This window comes from Manacus candei, unplaced genomic scaffold, assembly GCF_025592945.1.
Source record: "Manacus candei isolate 608988 ecotype Guabito, Panama unplaced genomic scaffold, ASM2559294v1 h1tg000002l, whole genome shotgun sequence".
Classification (NCBI taxonomy): Eukaryota; Metazoa; Chordata; class Aves; order Passeriformes; family Pipridae; genus Manacus; species Manacus candei.
The window spans coordinates 3,392,564-3,418,940 of record NW_026138050.1 but is presented as its reverse complement, the minus strand read 5'-3'; the positions used below and the strand labels follow the sequence as shown (position 1 = coordinate 3,418,940).

The window sequence follows — 26,377 nt, the reverse complement described above, 5'->3', positions numbered from 1 at the left end:
TGCTGGTGCTGACTTGTATCTGACTTTTGCAGGAATCCCTGGAAGATCAAGTCATCCAGGTGAATCCTCTGCTGGAGACCCTTAATGATGCTAAAACTAGGGGGAAGAACAATTCTTCCCATTTTTTAAGTACCAGCCCTTCACTGGTAAGTCACTGTAGATCATATAAAGATCTTCCCTCAAGAAAAAATACACCCAAAAAAATATCTTCACATGCTTCCTCAAGCAGCAAAGTTAATTTCTGTTTACTTCACATTTCCCACAAAGCATTATTGGTTCCCATTTTCTTGAACTGAGTTGGTCAGTCAGTTTTGTTTTGCCTTCCTATTTTTAGATGTCAGGTTTTTGTATGTCAAATAAAAAACCAGTTTTGATCAACCCCAAATCAATGTCCTTTCAACTGATCGCTGCTGCAGTGATTCGAAATGCAGATTATTTTTAATTTTGCAGATCTTTTTTGCAGATTAATTTTGAAATTGTCAGTTTAAATGTAAAACATCGGGGTTTTCAACTGCACTCTCATTCCTGTTTCTGTGTGCTACATACTTCTGCCATATGCTGCAGAGAAAGGAGGATTTCTTTAAGCTCTAATACAGAATCCAAGAAGAAAGAGGGTTTTTTATAGATCTGATCTTTGAAAAGATTAAATTTCCTCTCACTGACTTGCAAATTTGCCCCTACAGGCAACGCTGTCTGTCCCTGATGAACGCGCAGAACCTCTCAGCTACTTTCTGTTTTCCTACAGATATTGCAATCTTGATTAACAGACTCATCTTTTATTTTCTCATCTAGGGCAAATTTATCTGAATTCACTGTGGTGGCACAGCCAAGCTGGCTGGGACTAACACTGGGAGTTGTAAGTAAGCAGATAATTCTCTATATTAACTTTGCTTGGGGTTTTCTCTTGTGTTGAATGGACCCTGTTCTGATTAAATCAGACACGTGAAAATCTGAAATGAATTTTTGAACTGGAGGGATCTGCACTGCTGTAAATGAAACCAAACCCTGTCCCTTCTTCCACAGTGAAGTTACACAGTGTATTAGATGATGACAAATTTATTTCCTCTCTCTTTAGCTGCCCCTGAGACTCTGAGCACACATAAAGGGCACTGCACCTCCCCCAAAAGCTGTACACTTTTCATTCTACAATTATATTGCAACCATTACTAACACTCATCAGCACAAAACCATAATTGTCTTGCAACCAAGACCCCAAAAATAGCTCTCCAGGGAAGGTTCATTGTTCTGTGCTTGCACACGTGCATGCAAGACTAAATTGAGAGCCACAAATCCCAGCTCTCAAGGTAAAAGACCCCACCTCATTTCCTGACTTAAGCCCTTCAGGACACAGAAAAAGCAGAGAGGAAACATATGGACCACTTATTCTTTAATGTGGGATTGTCTGCATCCCTCCTACTTTCAACTCATCCCAGATTTGCATCACACTCAGGGACCATATGTTGGATTTGCCTCTCTGGACAGTTCATGGCCAAGGCAAGTTCAGTTTGTTTACTGGAAGGTTTCAGCCTCTTCCAGCCTGGCCCAGAGAGCCAGGGCATGGCCAGACCTTCCCTGGGTGGGCAGCAGCACTGGCCAAGGTCCTCCTGCATTTGGATGGAGCTCTGAGGGCAGAGGGGACTGTGAGTCCTCCCTGAGGTCACTTGGACTGAGATTGACAAAAAAGGTAGTTTGAGTCAACCTAAACTTGTCTGCAGAACTCACATGATGCCATTCCCAGCAGAGCCATGTGGAGAGGGGACTTCAGCCCAGAGGAAATGGTGAAAATGCCCAGGCAGGACTGCCAGCAAGTTCTGGTGATTTGGTATCCCTTTGGTGATTCTGGAATGAAGTGATGTGGTCAGGTCTAGAGCAGGATGGGTTTTATGGAGACCAGAAGCCAAACTAAGCATGTTAGAGCAGGACAGAAGACACGGACAGGGCGATTACAGGGTACCAGCCACTTTTCCAAAAGGGCAGTGTAAGGACACATTTCCCAGGACAATCTTACAAACCATGCACTGGTAATTCAGAGGATGCTCAGAAGCAGGATGAGTTACTCTGGAGAGCTGCTCCTGAACCCAGCAATGACAGAACTGAACAAGCAATGGCACCTCCCTTCTGCCTCCATTTCATGAATTGCCAAAATATCTCTACTAAAACTTGTGCCAGTGGGAACGTTGTAAAGGTTGGAGGCATGTTCTGAGAGCAGCACTGAAGGATGCTATGGTTCTTGCTGCACTCACAGGACTGCCAAACACATTGGTGAAGTACTGGCTTCACTGATGTCAAAACCAAAACTCTCACTGACATAGACAGGGCTGTGACTTTTCAATCTCTGGCTGCTGCCAACACCTGGATTTGTTCCCCTCTGTGCTCCAGGTCTGGAGAAGTCATGTGCTATTTCCCAGGAAGCAGCTAAAAGATATTATATCTTCCTTGAACTTACTCATATGGCACTTTGTGTGTGTTATTCACTCCTTTTAGTGCACAAATCCCTGCTCGATCCTCTGTTTCTAGGATAAGAAACCTACACACCAGAGCTGTGCTTGGCCAGAGACTGAAATAGGTTCTCTGCAGTGGGGGGTTGTTGCTAATTATCCAGGAAGAAGAGGATTGCTAGTGACTTTTCCTTAGGCAGGTCAGAGTGAGAAAGGAAAGCTGTCTTCCCTTATCTCCATCAATGCATGGTGAGATCCCCCTTGATGTGGCAGGGCTGCCACTAAGGTAAAAATGATCATTTTTAAACTGAAGTGTTGAGCTGCTTCATGCCAATTGCTTACATCTCCTCAGGACAGGGAAGACAGCCTGGACAAGCCTTTCAATACTGTTGAAAAGGTTTGGGTGTTCAATCCCACTGACTTTGACGTGGCTGCTACGGCAAAATCTCCTGGGTAGCCTAAGCAACTCATCCCACAAAAGGTTTTTTTTCTTAAGCCATACACTCAAGACGTGCTCAGGAATGGAAATCTAGAAGAACACGCAGTCTCCAACCCAAAAGCTTGTGTTGTGCCTTGATTGGACTGATGGTAATTGGTGTAATCACCTCTTGGTCCTTCTCCTGCTGCAGAAAGTGCTGCTTGTGCCCAATCCTAATTGTTACCTCTGGGTGCATCAAAGTGTGGTCACAGCAAAGAACACAGATGATGGAAGAGCCACTTCTCACTAATGGAAGTGTGGAGGAACATCAGTGAGAGTGGAAATACAGCAAACAGGATGCTGCCCCCCTGGCCTAAGCTTCCCCTAGGAATAAAATTCAGCTTCTTCAACCTGAGGATAAATAAGCCACTCGGGAGCAGCTGGGATAGCCTAAAGATTTGTTCAATTGTCCGTGAGCTGAAGCCTGAATGTAAAATATCTGCTCCAAAGCAAACAAGCTTGACGTGGGAGTTTCTGGTTAACATTCAATGGCCTGGGGTTTGCAGGACTTCAAACGAGCTGTTACAGGGTTTGTTTGAAGCCTCAAAACTGACAGATCTGAAAGCTGAGGCAGAGACCACGGGTTAAAACCTGCTCATCTCGCATACATATGTAATCTCAAGAAGCAGCTTTTGTGAGAGGAAGACTTGACCCTTTGTCTGGTTTTGACACACATTTTCCTTTTTAATATCATTTTGAAGAGTATCTGTTACTGAGAAGAGCTTATTGGGAATATCTGCTGGCTCCTGAGACTATTACTATAAGCAGGACTTGAGCTACAGAGAGATCAAACAGTCTCCAGCTGCTGAACTTCCAGTGCCCTTTCCAGCAGCTGTTGGTATTTTACAGCTCCCAGGATTTGTCCATTGCAAACAAGCCTTTTGTACAAAGCAAAGATGATTTTCATAGCCACAAAGACAGGCAGTCTCAAACCATGGCTCACAAGTAAGACACTGCAAGGTTCTCTGGAATTCTGCTCTGAGCAGGATGGGACAGCAAAGCACAGTGCTGGTCTGATGGGACCTGGCTGGGCAAACCTCAGAGGGCTGGAAAATGATTTTAGATGTTTGGCACTATGGGCTGGCTTCCAGCTTATGGTGCAGATTAAGAATTGCCTTGGGTGGGCCTGTGTCCCTTCTGTCCTGTCCCCTTTGATGTCCTGGGCTCTGCTCCAGAAGAGATCTGTGGCTACAACTGACTTGGATGCACTTGGGCATGAAGAAGTTCAAGTAGAAGCCAAGGAGGAGCAGGCAGAGGTGGACAAAACAGAGGTGGGTTGAGATCTCACACGTGGTGACAGCAAACCAGGACAAAGCCAGTGTGCCACGAGCTCAGCCAGTTCACTGAGATTGAAAAAGCTGCTAAAACCAGGCTCTTGTTTCCAGGGAATATAGAATGACCTTAAACAACACGCTGATTCTTTTTTTAAACGAACAGATGTGCTATTGAGAGGTGGAGCTGGCACTCACAGCTGCCACAGGGCAGCGGGCCTGGCAGATGGCTGAGCTGTCAGCTGAGGACTTGATCCTGCTTTGTCCAACAGCCCTGCCTTGCCCATGACTTTGGATCCATGGTGGAGCCCAGGCACAGACCTCCCAGAGCTTCTGGGAGCCCAGGCACAGCAGCTGCTGCAGCACCTTGTTTGAGGTGTTTATTATTGCTCTGCTCCACCCAGCAAGCTCTGCTGAGGGGTGTGTGTGAAGGGATGGAGCTGAGAGCTGCTTCCCTTCTGCCCTTCCCAGTTGGTTCTCAGCAGGGCTGGAGAGCTTGTCTGCACCCATTTTCCTGAGTATGCAGCAAGGGAATGGGGACAATGAGGGATTTTCTTCCAGTTGCCCAGCTTAACATGTTCATCTTCCCTCCAAGAGTGGCTGACAAAGTTACTCAGCTCGTGGGTCTGCAGCCTGGAGAGCTCCAGAGGGGTCATCACCAGGCCCAGGGGAAAAGCAGTGAACAAGCTGGAGCAGAAGGGCATCCTAAGGTACCACAGTGCCAGAACGGAGGAGTTGGCCAGGAGGTCCCTGAAACCCTTTCCAGTAACAATTAATTGAAAACACTGATTATGCAAATGTCTGACCAGTGACGCCACAGTTGAGCGTTTTAGCGTACAAAGAACAGCAAGGCTGTTCCACAACTCCCCAACATGTTGCCACTGGCCTTGATTAAAAATATAATCCTTATAGATATTCTGAAAAGGAACAAAACCCCGAAAACTCAAGCCAAGGCTTGTTTCTAGTAACATAAAGCTGTAGGAAAGCTACCTAAAAGGTACATCGGCCAAAGATTAAATGAATTTTTGCTGCCCTTGCTCATGTGTTGCTGGAAGAGCCAGAGCCCTGCAGCTCCTGCAGCTTGTCTCGCCTTTCCTGGTGGATGTGACTCGCCTCTCTGCTGTGCTGTCACGCAGCCATGCTAATGCTTAGCAGCAGGAGCAGTATTTAAGCATATTATCAAACTCCACAAGTTTTTCATATACTCCACTGCACAGACACACTGACAGAACATGATCAGAGCATGAATCACAGGCCCTTTGGTCTATCTTTTTTACACTCAGCAACTATTTCCTTTCTTTGCTACCAAGCAGGTTTTTGAAAGTGGCATTTGACTGTGGCAAAATATGTTCTGATTGTGCCTGGTTCTAGCAGTCTGTAAGCCACATTGTCCTCTCTGCCAGCTTATCAAAGTATGAGCCCAAAAGGTAAAAATATAATCTCTCCACAACATGCTTTCCTTTGGCAGTGCTGCAGAATCATTTATTCAGGGCAAATGGGTTTTCCATGGTAAGGGCCCCCCGTGAGGACTGAGACTCCAGGGAATGCTTTAATGCTATTCCCATGCCAGCATCAACTCGTTTCCTTTCCCTGTACCCACGGAGAGGATTTCTCCCTCTTTCTACTCAGGTTAACAATGAGAAATCTGCTTTCTCATGCACTACCAGGCTGTTCTCTGGCTGTATCCAAACAGGTCGTGCCTTTCCTCCCTTGCTCCTTTCCAGGTGTGACACAGCACCACAGGGCAGCTACAAAAGAGCAAGGATCCCACCAAGCAGTGGTGGGGTTGCTCCAGAAATCCAGCGTGGCCCTGCTCTAGGTGCTCCTTGAAGCAGAGGAGGCTGCAGGTGAGTGAACATCACAGGTACAATCAATACTGTCACCTCAATGTGTCGGCATGCAAATGTCACCGGTCCTGCTGCCCAGTGCTTCCCCATCACTCCTTTGTGGAAAGGATTAAACCCGTCAGGTAACAGCCTGTGTCTGCCCCTGCATCCTTCTCTTCCGTGCTCAGAGACAATCTTGCTCCGACCTTGAGGTTTCTGCCCCTCCAGCACCGAGAGGCAGACAGAGTGCGCCGTGTTTGTGCGCTCGGGGAAGGCACCACGAGCCCTGCCGCGGAAACATTCCTGCACAGATGGAAGCGTGAGTGCAGTCCTGGATTAATGACAGGCTACATAATCCCCCCTCTGGCAGTCAGTGGCCTTCTGCTGCCCAGACAAATGTCAGGTTTCGATCAACCAGAAAAACTCGCTGCCTACGAGGATTGTCATGCTCAGCCCAGGACTTTGCTGCTGAGAGGTGAATGGGAAAGTTTGGGACACTGCTTGTCAGATTTTGGGCTATCAAATGGACAGGGGTGGATCTTACATCTACTTCCTTCATGTGGGTATGGTTATGTTTCCAGCTGTGAAATGCAAATGACTTTATAAAACAGAAGGTTTTCTTCTCTCCAGCCTTGGTATCTCCTGTTAATTTATTCACTCCATCCTTCTTTGTCTCATTCCAGGAGCAGCTGGACTAGCTGATGGCTTCTTTGTGCAGCACATCCACTGTGTTGTTCCAAATGGATTCAAAGAGTCTGGTACAGCAATCCTCGGGCAAAGCCACACAGTGCCTTCTGCACAAGCTGGGGCTGAACAGCAAATCTTCCTTCAGGAATGAAAGACATTGGGTCATCACTTCACCTTAAACCCCTTCAAGGGAATGTTAGTCTGAGAGACACTTCCAAGAGCCAGAGCCAGGATATCAAATAAACCTCTCATTTCATGAGAAGCACAAAGAATTAGGAAATATATGCCCTGGAACTAGACAAATTGGGACTGTTACTTATTAGGCTGCGTTGCCTCCTGCAACCCTGTTTTTGCAGGATCAGCCACGGAAACAGTGAGTTGCAGAGAGGAAGAGCAATGTAAGTTTTCACCTATGACCTGTAATAAAGTGGAAGGGCAAGTGATGGAAAGCAGGGAACAGCAAACAAATGTGCTATGAATAGGCAGTTACTCCTGTTGTTTGAATTCCAACACCATTACTGAAGGCACGTCTTCCACTTGCAGGGGACAGAGCTCTGCATCCTATGCAGGGATCATATCCATGGGAAAGCAGAGAGGGAGCAGGTAGGAATGCCTGGTTCCATTGCTTCTGCTTCCCCCTCCAAGAACTGTCACAGGTAGGAATATCCACAGGCTTCCTTACACCACTATTTCAGTGCCTGTGGGGCTGGGAAGCTACACTGGAGGAGATTTCCAGCGGTGATGAGGTTCTCTGCAGTGTCTCTACCTGTTGCTCTTATATCATTACACCTCTCTTTCCCTTTTACACACCAAAACCTGAATCCCAGCTTAATCTCTCCAGGGTTTGTGGGCAAGAAGGCAACATCAAAGTTGCTGTTTGGCTCTCCTGACCTGGGGGCAAAGGGGGGCAGAACTGGATCCAAGAAGGTACCGTTTACTCCCACCCAAGCTGGGCTGACTAAACTGGTGGCAGTTGTGACTCAGCATGTCCTCGGTGGAGATGGAGCTGCAGAATTAGAGTTTCTACAGCAACCCACTTCCTCATGCATATAATGTTCTCTCTTACACACGCTCCCAAAACTGACTTTTAATCAGACAGTTCAGTTAATAAAATGCAAATGAAGTGCACCTTCAGCTACGCGATAAATCTCACTTGCTCTTTACTATTTCCTTAGTCAGGCAAAAATCCTACTAACTGATCATTTATCCAATTTAAGACCGGAAAGTGAAATGGAGAGAGATTGTTGTAGTCATCTAATATTAGCAGCATACATCATTAATTTTGCACATATGTTTTTATCATAACATAATGAAAGCAGCTATTGTACCGACCACGCAAAAGGGAACATTCTGTTCTTTGCAGGAACCTAAAAATCTGCATTGCCCAACTTTTACAATAATTACACAGTATTCATCCCTCCTCCAGCCTATTCTATCCTTAGATTTCAACTTATGGATGCCTCAATCTCACTTTTAAAGCCAACAGCCACAAGATTACTACTATTATTTTCTGTTACTGAAACTACTGCGTTTCCTATCACAGGACAGCACAAAGGTATATTTGGGTTTTATCAAGGACAAAACCTCCATCCATGCTGTTGTTTCTAAGCCCCACAGCCCCACACATTCTGTTTGCCACAGGCTAGGCCTGATGGCAATTCAGAGGAATGGCAGAAGTTTCTGCAGCTGCTTTTCTGGGGAAAATTATACATTAGGGTGAGGAAAATAATCTGAGGTTGTCCTGTTCTGCGGAATTAAACAGTGGCAATTACAGGCACTGAGAACCTTGGGATGTCTGGGCAGGAAAGATAAGGGCTGGGAGAGAAAATAACAGCCATGTTCACTTAAAGACACTGAGAGAGCTGGTGACTTTCTTGTTAATTATTGATAGGGCAAGGGGCCTGAATGATTTCTTTCCAAAGCAATGCCAGAAAAGTTAGTACACCGAGAAAATCCTGAAATCTGAGTCTAAGCCTGCTGCCTCCAGGGAGAGGAAAGAGAGTGTCTTAGAAATTTAAGGCCTGGACTTCCTACTTCTCAAAGCAGCATAGAGAGAAGGCATGAGGATATGAGCATGGGAATACAAGATTTCACTATTCATTAACATTTAAAAGCTGAAACAAAGCTGTTTAGTTCACTTCTCCTGAGCAGGACCACACTGTCGTCACAAAGGGGCAGGTCCAGCTCAGGCTCTCTTCACTTACTCCCAGGATGGATAAATCAGTTGGTTTTCTGGTAAGAGAGGAAAGAAAGTGCTGACCACAATATACAATTTTAACATTAACATTAACAAAAATGTGAAAGCCAATTTTCCACATGTGGGTGAAATAAAATCTGCCTTTTAGCTGGGGGCACACCTTCCCAGCTCCAGCGTGAGCCAAACAAACCTTCGCAGCCTTAGGTAAGAAAAAGCTCTCCAAGGGTTCTGATCCCATTTGGACTGGTATGAATGTGGACAATGGTAAGAATCATTCTGCATTTATCAGTTCAGAACCTGGCACACAGTCCTGATTTCTGTGCTGGCACACAGATCTGCTCCTGTGCAGCGTAACAACCTTTCCTAGGAGCTGCATTACTCACAGGAGAGATATGAAACTCTGCTCTAAACAGGCATTTCAGGAAACACAAGACCTCCCACTGGTATGCAAACCCCACTATGATCTGATAATAAAATGACCACCTCAGGCCTTTCAGGGACCATTATAATAGAAAAGGCTTGTTTTGGGAACCTCACTGCTTGAAGTCCTTCCAGGTGAAACTTTGCTCAGTGTGGTCCAACAGGAGGAGGAAATGGAGCTGAAGGAATTGGACATGAGAAGCAACATGTCAAAGACTTGGGAGCTCAGAGAACAAGCAGAAGAGCAGAGGAGCTGACAAGACACCCTCAGCCAGGAGAGGGAGAAGACCTCCTCATCCAACTGCAGGCTGAGTGTTATCCATAGGGGATGGTTGGAGGTTTGGGATTCACCAAGGCAGGGCATCGGCTTCCTCAAATGACTCAGAAAAGGCTCCTTTTCAGAATATGGAATGAATAAAGAGCATATGGGGATGATGCATGAGATTTACAGACAGCCTGTAAATCTCATGTATCTTAAATAAAGATAAGTCCTTAGATAACAAAGGAGACTGAAAGCAAAGGAGTTGTTGTCACAAGTCCCAGGTTCTGTTCCTGGCCCACCACAGATGCTCAGCACGAGCTACAACAAGTCAGAGTGGCACCTTTTTAAAATGTAAACTCTTCTTTAGGGATCTGTGTGTGTACAAACAGATTTTTTTGATGCTTAACTTTAAGAAGCTATGGTCTGAGTCATGGAGATCAACTCCAACAGAGGTATGTTAAAGGAATCTTAGGAAACTCTGCAAAAGAGGCAAAGTCTTGCATTCTTGCAAATATGGAAGTTTGCTGCCATGAGAGGCAGGAGTTTTAGCAGCCTTTCATAGGATGAACACAGTGTTCGGATATGTTATATATATATATATATATATATGTAAAATATTGTTATATATTCTTATTCCAGCATCTCATATAACCTGGGATGGATTTAATTCTTCATTTCACCCTCCTATCCCACAGTAAGTCATTTTCACAGCAATTTTTAGGGATCCCTCTACATAAAGACATTGCATCTCCTTGACATTCTTTATTAATTAGACCCATTTTTACATGGCAGTATTGGTAGGCCTCTACTTATAAAATGCTCCCCTCCATGTAACTCTTTTCCAGCCTTGGGGAATGCTTCTCCTTCTCCTGCACCTGAACTGGTTTTTATTTAATGTAATTGGAGAAGTTTTAAATCTGCACTGGAGCAGCCATGTGGTTGTCTGCTGCTCCTTCTGAAGTCAGTGTTAACTTCCACAGGATGTTAAACTCACAGATGCCTCATATGCCTCAGAATTTATTAACTGAATCTCAGATTCCTTCTAAAGAAACACAAGTTTCCAGTGACATTTTGTCCTGCTGCCGCTAACGGCTCGTGTGATCCACACAAACCTTTTCCTATCTGCAGGCATTAGACCACAGAGTTCAAACTCAGATCTCTCTGCTCAGAATGACTCAGTCACTAAATGCCAAAAGGAGGAGAGGGCTTTGGAGGGAGCTCATCAGGCAGAAATTCGTTTTTCTTTATTCTCTCCCCTTCTCATTCTCCCAATCTGGGGAAAGGAAAAAAAACCAAAATGAAAAGGACTCATCATTGCCAACCTCAATGAGATAAAATGAGCCAAACTTGGAAGATGCTCTAAGGAATTTTCATGGTTTAATGTGTCAGTTGGAATGGAATTTCCCAGGATAGACTGTACTGGGTGCAGTTGTGCTATGTTGCAGCTCTGACAGCATCAGCTACACCTGAAAAGTCCCTTGACAATAAATTCACTGGGAAAATTCACAGTCATACCCTGATCTTTTCAGTATTAACCCAATGACAAGCAGAAGTACAGCTCAGTAATTCAGGCAAGCAGAATCAGAAATACAAGATTTTGTTTCCTTAAGTCTTTCTCTGACTCATTGTCTGATATTTGTAATTCATCTTCCACATTCACCCACATATAAAATGTGTACAATCACCAGGAAGTTATGAGGCTTAAATGATTCATGTTTATGTAAGGCCTTCTGATCCTCACATAAAAACTGGTTTAGAATTGCAAAATATTATCACAAATTAGATCTTTATTTTAGTGTCACTATTGACTACTTTAGTGATGGGTCTGCCAGCACTGCTCTAACAAACCTCCTCTTAGAAATTAACTTCCCACAATACAGATATCCAACTCTATATCATCCAAACCACTAATTTACCTAGTTAACGAGCTAAGCAGCTAAGGCAATGGGCACAATCATTAATAAATACTGGTAAGCTCTGCTAAATCAAATTCTCCACAGGGAGTACAAGCTCCTTGTGCTTCAGAGCAAGGCCACCGGGACACTTAAGTGACAGAAGAAAAGTTAAGTGCTGGTTTTGGTCCTTTAAGAGCTGCAAACAGGCTCAGCTTTCCTTTGTGCTGTGTCTTTATGTGCACACTAATTAATGATGGGGTGAGGAGGAGTTTCCACAAAGGGAAAAGGAGCTTAAGTGCCTTGCCAGTCCCACTGAAAAGACAGGACACTAAATCTCAGCCAAGACTAACCTGTTCACTACAGAGCAAAAATGCTAATTTGGCTCAATCAATGTGCTGTAACATCCTGCCTTCTCCACCACACAGCAGCCAGCTCAGGCAGCTTTTTGGTAAGACTGAGTTGGCATAAAAGATTAATACAGCCCTTTTAAACCTACCCTGGTAAAACTGAGTCTGGAGCCTATCACTCTTTAAAAAACCAGCTGAGATCTAGTATTTATTTTTCCCCAGGTAGTGGCTGGTGTTTTTTCTACAGCAGATGTTGACTTCTCTATGAGCTTGGGAAACCCCTGGGCTTGGAAACATTTGCCTTTTAGCTTCCAGTGAATGAGCAGTTCAGCTAACTCTGAGATCCAGCTTGTTTTGTGTATTATCCACTCACTGGAAACTCCACTTCCTTTGAAGTCTGTGGAACTTTGTGCTCACTGCAGATCTCCTGCCCTGCTGCCACGGCCAGGGGAAAGGTGATCTGCTGCAGGAACCTGCTCTTCTGCTTGCAGGCAGTCAGCAAAATGTCTGATAAAACCTTTCCATGGACATTTCTGTCCTGCAAGGCATTCTCCCTCTCACTCTGGAAGGAAAGGTGGTAAATCAAACCAGAAATGAGGCCACAGTTCACAGGATGCGCAGTGTTACCATTAGGAATTCAAATATTTATTTCATCCAACAGTATTTAAATATTTAACCAAACACTCAGCATTTCTACAAAACATGACCCACAGACCTAGATTGCAGCTATTTCTATGAACAAGCCTCTGTTTCCCTCAAGTAGCCAAATCAGCTTGATTATATTCCTGAAGGCCAAATTCCAGCATGACACAGGAAGCCAACCATGCTGCAGATAACATCAGTGTCTGCTGAGACACCTGGCCAGGTCTTTCCTGCTTTGTTGGCTCAGTATTCCCAACTGTAGATCTCTTCCAGGAAAGAAAATCCAGTAGAGCTGATAAACATATAGAAAAGGCAGTGAAGAAATTAAGATTCTTGTTCATATTTCCACGGATTTCTGTCACATCTCTTGCACACACACACTGCTGTGCTCGTGTGTGTACTCCAGGCCTTGTACATTGAAGAGCTAGAAGAAGACCTGGAAGCTGAGGTTATATTTTGGTAGAATGCTCTGAACACATTCTGATGACTAATACAAACTGATGGTATCAGTAACAAGGAACATTCCCATTTCAATTCACTTTAGAAATGCGAGCTAATTAATCCTCAACCCCATCAGGAGATAGGTCTGTGTTGTTAAGACACCTTGCACAGGTGGGAAGACACAGGGAAAGGAACTTGTTCAATGGCACAGAAAGCAGCAATGTCAGTTAAAGCAGAGCAGGGCCATGGGAAGCACAGGGCTGCCAGGGCTGAGATGGCAGAGCTCATGGAGAAGCCCCAGAGTGAAAGCACAGCTGGACAAACAGGTCATGAAAGCAGAGAGGGATGAGCCCGGTGCAAGTGTGGAGTCTGTGCAGAAATCCAGGGGGAGAGGCCAGCAGGGAATTCCAGCAGCCACGGGGGAAGCCATGAGCACAAGGCAGGATCCAGCTCTCTGCAGAGGGAGCTGATGATGCCAGGAAGCAGCTGTTGGCAGCTGGTGCTGAACTCTGCCGGTCCCAGCTGATGGAAGAGGCCTCCCCCTCGCAAAGGTCGGCACACTCTGCACTCCCCCAGGCTGTTACAGTCACCCCAGTGCAATCACCAACTGGAATAAACCCAGTTTGCAAGAGAGGGAGGATATTTTGGCCTTTGATGCCTTATTCAGCATCATATGACTGACCTCCCTCTTCCAGCTGAACTCCAATGCTCATGTTCACGAGCTGGAAGATAACCTGGCTGAGCCAAAGCCCAGCTGGCTGCGGGGGAGAAGAGCCAAGCTGAAAATAAAGCCATCAGGCTCCGAGGTAAATTCCTTGACAGCTTTGTGCAATGTTACCTCCCCTGGATCCTCATCTTCCCCTACATTTCTTCCAGCTCTGGCAGCCCTGTCCTTGTCTCCTCTCTGCCCAGTCCTTCTCCTCTTTTTCTCTCCAGTCAGATTGAATTAGTTCCTCTCCTGATTCTTTATGTGGTTTTCCCACAGCTCTCCCAGCTGAGTTGGGAGCTCGAGGAAGCTCAGAGCAGGCTTAACCAGACTGTCCACATAAAGATTTCTCTCTCCTTGCAAGCAGAAGGCAGCTGGATGAGGAGCCCAAGGTGCTGGGGAGCACCAACTGCCTGCAGAGGCTGCTGCTGTCATGGGACATGCACTGCCTGCTCTTTTGCATATTGTCCACTTCAGAGTAACAAATCTTCTGTGCTACCTCTCACCAAGGGAACTTAACTCATCCAAATTACTCTCTGGGATTGTCACCAGCTGTTCTTGGAGGGGGTGTAGGGGACATGAGCCCTGTGTGGATATGAAAACAAGATACAGAGTCTCCCATGAGTCAGCAAAGAGCAGAACACACACATCTCCTGATCCTCAGCCCACTGTCCATTCACTGTCCATGTCTTGCAGCAGTTTATTTGTACAAATCACAGAAGTTTGGCTCAAAATTATACCAATATTTCATCTCTCTGTCTGACACCTGTGTCTTGGAAATTTCTGCTTATCTCCAAAGAGTAATTCTCGTGCTGCACCTGTATATCACCAGTCTGGCAAGGATTCTGTGTTTAGAACAATCACCAAATGGGTTTGCTGTCATAATTCTTTGAAACACTGAGAGAACACAGTGATGATGACAAGCCAAGTTCTGTTTCCAGTTGTATGAGCTCATTTCAATTCACTGCAGTACAGCAGGAAACAGGTACGGAAAAAACCCCTTGGCTCCTGAACAGGGAGATACTTTGAAGGCTGAGATGTTTCTGGATGGCCCAGAACTGAGTTGTTCAAGTGGTTCTGGGCAGCCAGGTCAGTGCAGTCACACTTCCCACAGGACAGAGCCACAGCAGTGGCTGTGCTACCTCCAGTCCTGCACAGCTGCTGTGAGAGCCCAGCCAAGACCAAGCATAATTTGGATCCAGTGAAAGAGTAGCCTGAGGAAGAGGAGAAGAGCAAAGCTGAGCTGCAGTGCCTGGTCTCTAAACTCAATACTGAAGTCACAATCTGGAGGAGTAAATACAGGACTGATGCCACTGAAAGAACCAAAGAGCTGGAGGGAACCAAGTGAACCTTCAGCTTGCAGGGAGTTTGGGACTTAGGGAAGTCTCATTATTTAGTTTGGCTGCTGAGTCACTGCTTATGGATGTGATCTGTTAGGATACATTTTGGTAAGAGAGAGAGAAAGCAAAGGCCTCCAGCCAAGAGAAAGAAAATAATACTTGCAATAACAGAGACTATTGAGACCTAACACTTGTACACGGACAACAGAAAACAAACCCTTCTGATAAAGGCTTGAATTTGTGTAATCTTTCTTTATTTCAACAGGACTTTACTCTTCCAGCAGTCCTACAAAAGCCACTAGAATTTCCTAAGGATAAAGCACCATAGCTCTTTACAGTCTGTTTTCTGAGGCTGCTGCCAGGATTCCACCTCTTCCCTGGTGAACACAGTGATGGGGCTCTAGGAGATGAGGGATGCCAATCCTACCACCCCTCCCTCCATGAGCAACTCAGCAGGATATTTCTGCCCTCCTTCCCTCAGGACAAAGTTGGCTGTGAGGCTCCAGAAGCAGAGACAGCGGAATCAGTCCAAGCCTGGATTGCCAGCATGGGAAAAACTAAGCAGAGGCCTCAGAGCACAGTGGAGAACCTCACTGTTGACCTTGAGATGGAAGAAATCCAGCTATCCAAGAGTGCATCCAGCCCAAGACTGACCACCAAGATCTAAGCCCTGGTGCTGGAGGCCCTGGGAGTCTTTCTGTCAACTCAGGTTGGCTTTGGACTGGTCCCTTATTTCTTAATATTTTAAGATCTCTCTATTAAACGTCAAGTAATCTGTATGGCCATGAGAAGCAAGGCTAAGATTTACCACATCAAGAGAAAACCCAGATGAGAGCCACAGCTAATTCCTGGGAGCACACAGCATGCTTCTCATAAGCTCATTAGCTGACTTCCAGAAACAAGAGTACAGCTAAAGCAAAAGCCCTCCTTTACTGCAAGGCAAGGTATTCATCTCCTTTTAAAGGATAATAATATCCTGCTTTGAACTTTTCAGTGTTGCAGTACTGGTGGGTTGGCCACTGGTTATTAACTACCACACTCAAAGCAGATCTAAACAACACACAGTTTAAACACCACCGACAAACGCTCCTTCATTAAATTAGTATTTCTACTCTTGCTAGTGTTAGTGTAAGAGCATGAATAGTAGTGCAACTGTGGGATATTTGAATAAAATTGTTACTTAAAATAGGCACAAAGGCTGCTCCAAATCCACTGAAGTCCTTGGGTACCTGCCAATGACTGCAGTTGGCTTTAGAACAGATCCCAAGAGCCGAAAATCCCACATACAGCATTACATTACTGGGCTGAAAAAATCTGTTTCACCATCCTTTTCTTTAATGAAGCAGCTCTTTATTCTATGGTTCCTGTGGTGTGCTTGTCACCATGGTATCTGAACGCATGTGTGGATCATAAGGGTATGTAGAACATTTGTGATTAAAAGCTCCTAGGAAAGAAAAATGTACCTTTATTCTTTCCCTTCATGACAAGCAGTTAGACACAGTCTAAAATAGTCTTGAATAACATCTTGTTTGTAACTGAATCTGCTTTGAAATAGAAGGAGTCACACTGATCAACCCAGGCAATTACCAACAGCACATCTGCACAAGGAACATCTGAAGTGGAAAACATTTGCTCCACAGCAGCATCATTACAACCACAGGAGCAAGGAAGACTATCACACTGCTGGGAACTGGGTGATCTTGTTAAATTCCTAATGGTGAGGAGAAAAAGCCTCATAAACATTTTAATCATCCATTCAGAGGGACCAAGAGAAACTCTGCCAGTCATTAGAGTGGCTGCCAATTTAACTGTGACTGGCTGGCAGGACACGAAGAGAAGTGAAGTGTGAAGAAAACTTGTGTCCAGTGAATGCTTGGCTTTCTTTTTCCAGGCCAATGCTGCTTGTGCTGCTCTGGACAAGGAGCACAGAGCCTTTGGTAAGATGCCTGCAGAATGGCAATAAAAAGTGCAAAGAGGTGCAGTGAATTCCCAGAAGGAATGCACACAACTGGTAAGTTTGAGCTTAAGGCTGCCTATGAAGAATCCTTGGAATCCATGAGGGAGAAGAACAAGGCCCTTCAGGTTAAGTACTGGTTTGATGTTAAAAAATTCTGCACATCATAAGCCCCTTGATTCCTAGTGAATGATCTCTGTGGTGTCTTCCAGCACCAATTCCACTTCCCTTATTTCTTGCAGTGCTTTCTGTCTCTGGGGACATTTGGTGCAATAAGAGAGAGGCTGCAGTGCCAGTTCTGGCTACCAGAATCCTCTAATTCTGAGCAATTCACTTAGGGGGCTATTAACAACAGCCAGCTTTACCCTGGGAAGAGGACATTTCCTTTAACCTCAGTGGAGAGGATCCAGCATCTCCAGCACTCAGTTCAGAGCAAGTCAGTCAAACTCCTCTCAGTCTCCCTCTTTGCATCCCTTCTCCCCACTGGATGTACAGGGAGACCAACTGCCTTGGCTCCTTTTTTTCTAAAAAAACACTTCTGTAAATTACAAACATTTATCTCTTCCAGGAGGCTGGAAGATGTAAATATTTAGAAGATGCTACAATCTGCTCTCCTTGTGGCCAGGAGAAAACGGTGATGGACACTCTGGAACAGACCCAGTGTTTTCTGGGCTCTCACCCCCAACCCTTTGCTCCAGCCTCCATCAGCTGGCAGAGAGCCCCACTGTGCTGCTGAGGGATGATGTGGTGTCCTGTTCCCATTTTGTGAGAGCAACCATCTGAAAGGGGGAGAGGGAAAAGCTGGATAAAAACTGGGGAAAAATTCTCTTGATTTAATGGGCTTCATTCTTCCACCTCCATGAGCACATGCAGCTAACAGGGCTCATTCAGAAGTCCAGGATAATATTCAGCAATAAAAGAAAAGGGCAGCTGATTAAAAAGTGACTGAAACCATTTCATGCTATTTCCAGTCAAAGGATCTGTCTGGTGCACTCGGTAAAGTTCATAGTCCTGAACTAAACCTATCACATGAAATATCCGTTTTCTTCCCTAGAGGAAATTAAGGATCTAATCAATGAGCTGGGGGAGAGAGGGAAGAGCATTCAGGAGCTGCAAAAAGTGAGGCTGGAGACTGAGAAGGATGAACTGCAGGTGGCACTGGAGGAAGCAGAGTCTTCCCGGGTGGTACCAACGCTGCAGATGGGAGAGATGCCTTCCAGCCTGGTGTCTGCTGCCCACATTCCAACAGATGGATTTTTTATGTACAACTGGATGGATTCTGTACACATAATTATGTATAGCATAATTACATTATGTACGTAATAAGGCTGCAGCATGGAGGTTTTAAGTTAGACATTAGGAAAGTTTTAAAATCATTAAGGGGAATTACTCCTTGGACCAGACTGTCTGGGGGCTGTAGATTCTCCCTTACTGGAAGTTAAGTGCAGTCTGGTCACACATCGTCAAGTGGGTCTGGTTTTAGCAGGAGATGATCCAGATTTTAGGCAGCACATTTTTAAGATGACCTCTTGAAAGCTCTCCAGCCCTGCTTTAAAAGAAGGTATTCATGAATGGCTTGGTGTGAAATGCTGGTATCTCGGTTTTAACAGGTTTGAAAAGTTACTGTATTTTTATTACTTGGTGGGCAATAATTTGCTACAAGGGCTGGATCAGACTCAAGATAACAGACTGCTGTACCATATGCTTCACTGGACTCCACAGAAATAATCACCAGCATGCAACTGAGTCTCTGCAGGCAAGTCTGGAGATTGAAGGGATGGGCAATGCTGAAGCTCTCCGGCTGAAGATGATGGACACTGACCTGACCAGAATGGGAATGCTGCTGGATTGTGCCAGCAGGAACAACAGGGAGCGTGTCATGACCTGAATAAACTACAACAGCATGTCTAGGTAAACTGGAGAGGGTGGAAGCAGGTCCTGGATGGAAAAGCACACCAGCTCTGTTTTATACTTAAGCAACAAAGCAGTAGATTATGTACTCTTGTTTAGACAGACATCATGAACACACTGAGAATTTATATTTGAAAGCCCTGGTTCTCCCACTCACACCAATTTCAATCTGCACTAGTTCCAAGAAACCTTATACAAGAGAAGCATTATTATCAGCTTTTGATAAACTACAAATGTAAGGAACTCTTTATATGTAATTAAACCAAAAAAAGTTCTGTGTTCAAGAGAAGTTGTGATTGCTGTTTGAACAGGATTGCCAAGGAACAGACTAGAAATGAACAGATATAAAACTAAGGAGCTTCCTTCAGCTCTTCATTGCTAAAATAAAATGAAGTAAATTAGTAAAAGGCTATCTCTTTGTTGGAATAAATACAACTGCTGCCAAAAATCCCATTTTAGTAACTTAAAGACTAACAACAAAGATTCCTTCTCTCTACACACGTGTATATGTGTATATATATATATATACACACACACACTCAAACCTAACTTGTCCTCAGTTACATCAGCCTCGATCAGGAGAAATTCTCTAAAAGTCAGTGTGGCTGCAAGGACAGGCAAACATGATACTGAGACCCAGAGCTGGGGTTTTTGTGGGATTTGGATTTGAGTTTTGCTTTTTTTAAAAAGAATCTGGCATCACCTTAAAGAACAGCTTTGCAGACAGACCTGCTACAACTTTCAGCTTCCTCTCCATTATTTACATTAATCTTTCATCTGCTCTCAGGACCTTTGGATCCAAAGGGATGGGGATGTTTGCCAGCATAAGAAGCTCCAGGAGCAGTGAGTGCTGCCTCTGCCCACCTCAGAGAGAGCTGGAAGAAGTGCAAACTGACCTGGAGGGCAGCAAGCACTCGGAAAAACTCCGGGAGCAGGCAGAGGTCATGGAGAAGGCCTGGTGAACTCAGTGTCCATGCACAGAGGAAACACAACTATTTATGCAACAGCAACCTGAGAGCTCCTGTGTGTGTGGTTTAACATTAAATCTTAACTGTGGGTAAGCAGTGCAGGATTAGGCCAGCAATGGATAAATATAACAGTGGTCTATAAAGCAGGTCTGATAACTCTATGGAAAATGAAGAGCTCAGTCTTTAAAGATATTACACTGACAGCAGGATTTTTAAAAAAGCACCATCTTGGCCCAGCTTTGCTCCTAGCAAGGCTTATGAAAAGACTTTTAGCAGATTTGGTGGAAGAGTTAAGACACTGCTGAGGAAAAACCCACCATAAAACGGACAGAGTAAAATTCTGCCTCCATTGAAACTCGAGTTTTATTAGTTGTTTCCATGGTGCTCAGATTTCTTCCAGAGTCTGTAGCCCACAGCGAGATCCCTTTCAGTGAAATTTTCAGCCTCCTTGCATTACAGATTGCAGCATGAAATAACATACCTGCCACTTCATTTTGTGCACAGATTTATGAAGCTACTTTAACATTCACCATTACCCTCTGCAGCACTTTTCCATAAAGACCACCCATGATAACATTTCCAAGGAGAGGAGTATAACTTCTGGAAAGGACTGATAAATCCAAGAAGCATTTCTCAGCTGCAATTATGGGACATTGGTTATAAAAACTGAGTCGTAAATGTGGCTTTTATTCCAAGAGGATAAAAAATACAACCAAGATATTCCCTTCCAATTGACCAACAATAGAAGGATACACTTTAAGCAGGTGAACTGCTATCTCCATACTAAATTGGGAGTTTAAAACTAATTTGTTATATAAAACCCACATAGCATTGAGCTTGTGCAGCATTCTGAAGCACAATGGCACATTTACATGATGTTGTTCTGCTGAAGAGCAGCTTGTGTTACTAGAATGCAATTTTTCTATTAAAGCCTTTGTAGTTCTCCTTCCATAGAGTGGGGCTTTTTCATTATTATTATTTTTACAGCAGCAACAACAACAGCCCTCCAATGATTCATATCAGTAAACAGTAAGCACTAAATGAGCTGTTGGGCTCCTATTTTCCGTGAGATAAAAAGACACATCCATATCGTAAAGTGTGGAGCAGAGACTGTTTGTGGAGGATGCAATCAAATACAGCTTCAGTCGGGTCTAAAGCCAGCTGCTGCTACTGCAGCAGAGCTTTGAAATAAATAATGTTGGTGTATAAACTCAAATCCACACAGAAATTCAGAAAAACAGACTCAGACTCAAGGTCTTCGTAAACAACAGGGTCTGTTTCTGCCTCAGAGGTGTATCATTATTTTAGCTCTCACTTAGCCTGTGAGTAAACACACAGGTCTTAATGCTCTATAATGCAGATCCAGTGGGGATGAATCCCATTTGGCTTAACAGTGCACAGTTCTATAGAGGAAAAACAAACTATACAGTAAACTGATGCACAAATCACCTCCTTGAGAGCTGAATGGAAGAAGGGAGCAGATGAGACATTCTGGGTCTCTAAGACTGTTTTCTGCCCTCTAAAATCAGTTTGTTTACTATTAAATGAAAGCTGGGGCCTGACCTTCAACACTGTACTAATGAGCACAAGGAAATCATCAGTGAGCACTGAGCAGCTGATGAGAGAGCAAAGAAAGCTGTGGCTGATGCAAGTCACCTCCCCACCCTTCTGCCCTTTATGCTGGCAGCTGGAAACCTTAAGGTATATATTCCATTATTTCTCTCCAGTGCTGATTTGAAAGCACAGTGTTAATAACAGATGTCAGCACTTGCTTTTTGTGATCCTGAAAAGCAGGATGCACGTTAACTGCAGCCCGGCAAAATTAATCCACAAAAGAAGAAATTCACTTTCACTCTGCCTCCCTGGTAATCTGCATCACAGATGGCACCCTGAGGAATTCCTCCATTTCCTCTCGATTTGTCCTTTCTTTCCCTTATTACACAACTCCACTCCTCACACCTCTCAGCCCTCCAACAAAGAGTAGGCTGGGTTCCCTCTCCAGCTAGTCAATGGCATTCAGAATTGGCACAGAGGGGAGAGAAGTTGCCAGCACTGAGCAGATTGCTCCTTTGGCACTGTGCTGACAACTGGCACTTCCCAAATATCACAGCGAGCTGGGGGTTTAATGCACAGCATCTCCTCCCAGGCTGAGGCTGAGCCTTCTGCCACCTTTGTGCTTTGTGTTACTGTGTCTTCAGACGATGTCTTCACCCTCCAGCTACACCTCAGCCACCTTCTTTCCACTGAAGGGCAGAAATGAAAGCCTGAAGTGTCATTAGAACCAAAACTATTGACTTAATAACATGTTATTAACTTAATAACACCTTTGACTAGTCCAGTGGTAAAAAACGAGCATCCCACCACTTGGTTTATGGTCCAACCCAGAGTTATCCAAATCAGCTGGGCTTATTCCCATTGATTTCAGTGAACTCTGGATCCATTCTTCAGAAAGGCAGCTTATGATACACAGAAAAATTAAAGATATGGCAAAATTCCCCAGAAGGTGACACACAGATTTTGAATCTACATATGCAGCTTTCCATGATCTGTATAAATAGCTGTGCTCTCAATCTGTTTCATACCTTCCTCACAGCCTTCCTGGGTGGCAAAAGATCTGTGTCAGGAGCGGGATCGTTACGTGCACCTGGAAAAAATTCAGAGCAACTATTAAATTGCAATAAAAGACCTGCAAGTCAAGATGGAATGGGCTGAGCAGTTAACCCTGAAAGGAGGGGGAAAACCCCACCATTATGAAACTCCAGGGTAAGAAAAACACGTAAAAATATATTAGAAAGATTATTCCAACAGAGCAGCTATGAAACTCTTTCCTGCACTTGAGCTTTCACATTCAGCACAAATACCTGAAAAGGAACGTTTTCATTTAACAACAAACATGTCCCAAAGGGAATGCAGTAATTCAAGGAAATCCAGACTAGGCAGAAAAGCTGCAGGTAGGACACTCTGAACCCACTGGAGCACAAGGGAACTTCAGCACTTTTCACCCCGTGCAGAACTCATCCATCAGGATCTTTATGGTGCCTGAGCAGAGCAGTAACAAGCCACTGGTATCAGCAGCTGATCTACACCCACAAAGGAGAATTTGCAAAGTGTACTGTCACCAGCAGCACGACTTGCCTTTTATTTTTGAACTGCAACTAAACTCTTGAGCATGAGAAGCTTCAAATTCTTGGGGTAGATACCATCTTCCTATTTTTGATCCTCATAATGGCACATCAATTTTCCTTCTGCTCCTCTTCAGTTGAAGGAACTGGAAATAGGGCTGGACCCCAAATGAAAACATCATGTGGAGCCTGAAAATTCTGTTCTAGAACAAGAGGTCTCTAAAGGAGCTGGTCTTCCACAAAAGATGGCCACAAAGCCAACCAGTGCATGCAGGAGCCACTGGGAAAGAGGCAGAACAAACTGTAAATGAGGAGGCTGTAGGTATTCCCTGCCCTGACTCAGTGTTTCATCACTTGGGACCTGCATTTAACGACTCTTACAGGTCCCTTCCAACTTGAGGTGTTCTGTGGTCACACAATGGCACCCTGTGCACGCCAGGGGCATTTTGCCTCTCTGAAAAACACACTGCAGGAAGCATGTATTCAGTTTATACTGACAGCATCTCTAGACATGTAGACTTGGATGCAGCTCTGACAAATTACTGTGATCTACATGGCAGTTCTAGAGAGGCAGGGAACATGGAGAAAAATTACATTTGTTGCCTTTTCCTTTTAAAGATTAGCATGATATGACACTGAGCTAAGAACTGCTGTATTTTCACACACTGGGGCTAACAAGGCACATCTAGAATGCCTCTCAAAGCAAGACTTTTCATCAGCAATTACCTACATGTGTATCTGACAGCCTGCTTCCAAAAGATCTCTTTTTGACTAGCTGTTACTCTTTTGCTGCATGAGGGTGTCCCGGGTCAAATCTTTTTCATATATACCTTAAGGTCAGATTGCATCTAAATCACTTTCACTAAGACCAGCACAGCCTTGCTTCTGAGGCCTTAATCTCAAAAACATCAACATCCTTCCTGGATTAAGCACAGCATAATTGAATCAGCTCTACAGCAGGAGCAATGGTGGAAAGTTCTTTGGAAAGGCTTCACTGGAGACAAGGTCTTAGCTTTTAATGCTTCAAAGCCCCGCAGAGTTCCTCGCTTAGATACTTTCCCCTCCATCTGGTGAAAAATCATTTTGTAAACATGTAAAACCGTACTTAAAACGTAATTTTGTTCCTCTTACATAATTCTCCTCGGCCCAGTTGCGTGTCTTTAATCCGTGCAGCTGATCTGGTTTTATGGTTAAGCCAATAAGGGCTGCAATGATTACACATCTGACAGTCACAGTGCCACGGGCACAGACCCCCGCCTCGCCTCCTTCCTGAACGCAAGACCTCGTATTGCACTTCTGCCACTCTGACAAATATTCCAGATCTGTTCTTAAAAACCTGTAGGAGCAGCCCTACATCCTGTCAAGTCAGTTCCTAGCACAGGGCTTGACTGCTTCAAAGGAATCACTGAGGATTTTTTCCCCCTGTAGCCCAGATCTGCCTTGCTGTTATCTCAGCTTATGACTTTTCACCCTACACCTGTAGACATAAGAGGACAAATTGTTCCTTTCCTCAGAGCTGCACCCTTTTATCTGTTTTAAGACTACACACATCTTCCCTCAGCCCTCTGTCCTCTCAACAGGCTCAGCAGAAGTCATGTGTTCAAAGACTCTGATCATTATTGACACCTTTTTCTCCAAATTATCCCCGTTTCTCTGGTGCACAGCCCAGGACTGGCCATGCTCTTCTAACACAGCTCAGCAGAGCAGGATTCCTGTGTTTATTACTTGTATTTTCTTACCTACACAGACCTGCATGGTGTTTGCCCCTTCTGCAACAAGATATTTTGGGTTCCTGTTCAGCTTTTGACCCGTGGTCCCTCCATCCTTTCCTGCAGCACAGCCAGCTGCCCTATTCCCCGTTGGGTACCTCTGAAGTTGGTGGTGTTGAAATGCACCTGCTGCTGAACCACATCCTATTTTTTCCACAGAGCTCCTATTCTGAATACTAGTTCTACCACTGTGTTTATTCTGAACTTGATCTCATCTTCAAATGCAGTAATTGCATTATTTCATCACGGATGACTAATGTACAGGTACAAGCACTGATATCAAGTACTTTTTCCCTCAACCTGTTTTGCAACTCCTTCAGAGTGGTATCATCTACACTTATTTCCCAGTTTATTATTAGAATATCTTGCAAGCCAGTGTCAGAAGCTCTACTAAAAATCAAGATATATGACATACACTGCTTTGCCCTTATCTGCAATCCTTGTTATGCTGCCAGAAGAGGAAATTAGATTGGCTCAATTCATTCACAACAAAGCCATACTGGGCAGAATTCACCTTCTTTTTTGCCTTCGAGATGCTTATAGATTGTTTATTTTCTCTCAAACTCAAAATTAAACTCACTACTCTATTGCTTCTCAGTATATCTGGGAGTCACTTATCTCTCCCCATTCCCCCAGACTTTTTATTTGTTGTTGCTGTATTTGAGCTCACAAAATCTCACAGGCGATGGAGTTTGAAGGAACCAAAAAACGAGACCCCAAAGAGGAGGCAGCTCCTCAAGGGGATTAAGAGCAGGGGAAAGTGTTGCTAATGAAATTCTTTTGATATTCCAGCATTGAACCGCAGAATCATGGAATGATTTGTGTTGGAAGGGACCTTAAGGATCGTCCAGTATCAAGCCCCTGCCATGGGCAGGGACACCTTCCACTAGACCAGGTTGCTCCAAACCCTGTCCAACCTGGCCTTGGACACTTCAGGGATGGAGCAGCCACAGTTTCTCTGGCCAACCTGTGCCAGGGCCTCCCCATCCTCAGAGGAAGAATTTCTCCCCAATATCCCATCTAACCCTGCCTTCTGTCAGTGTGAAGCCATTCCCCCTTGTCCTGTCACTCCAGGCCCTTGTCCCAAGTCCCTCTCCAGCTCTTGGAGCCCCTTTAGGCACTGGAAGGGGCTCCAAGGATCTCCCTGGAGCCTTCTCATCTGGTGTGTATGTATTGCTGGAACCTCTGTATTCTGGGAGTCACCTACTGAACACCATTAATAATCACACCTTTTTTTTCTTCTCCTCAGAGGAACAACCTAGGGCAGACCTACCTGCCTGTATTTTTTTTCCCCTCTTTGTCCTCCAGGCTGATCACAGTAACAGACCTGACAGGAGGTTGTACTGAGGTGGGGGCCAGGCTCTTCTACAGTTTCTACAGGGACGACTGGAGGAAACGGCCTCAAGCTGAGGCACGGGAGATTCAGATATCACAGGATTTTTTTTTTTCACAGTCCAAGTGGCCACACATCGGAAAGGGCTGCCCGGGGTGGGTGGCGGGGCCATCACCCCTGCAGGTGTTTAGGAGGCGTGTGGATCCGGCGCTGGGCGACGACGCGGTTTATGGATCACAGCGGTGGTTAGCGCGCTGACAGCTGGACTTCGCGATTTCAAAAAGCCTCTCCCCACCCCGACAATTCCGCGATATTTTTATGCCTCGCCCCCCACCTCGCCCCTCCCTGAGGGGCCGCGCAGGCGCCGCCC

At 44.9% G+C, this 26,377-nt stretch overlaps 1 protein-coding gene across 2 annotated transcripts in view; it reads right to left on the bottom strand.

Moving 5' to 3' along the window:
* The window catches only part of KPNA7 (karyopherin subunit alpha 7), a 47,737-nt gene extending 21,406 nt beyond the window's left edge, over positions 1-26,331 (bottom strand). For both annotated transcript variants that reach the window (XM_051778291.1, XM_051778310.1), the window contains exons 1-2: positions 25,948-26,331; positions 22,366-22,427 (exon numbers count right to left, since the gene is read on the bottom strand). The gene's annotated coding sequence lies outside the window, so the exon portion shown is untranslated. The remainder of the gene's footprint in view (positions 1-22,365; positions 22,428-25,947) is intronic.
* Positions 26,332-26,377: the final 46 nt, after the last annotated feature.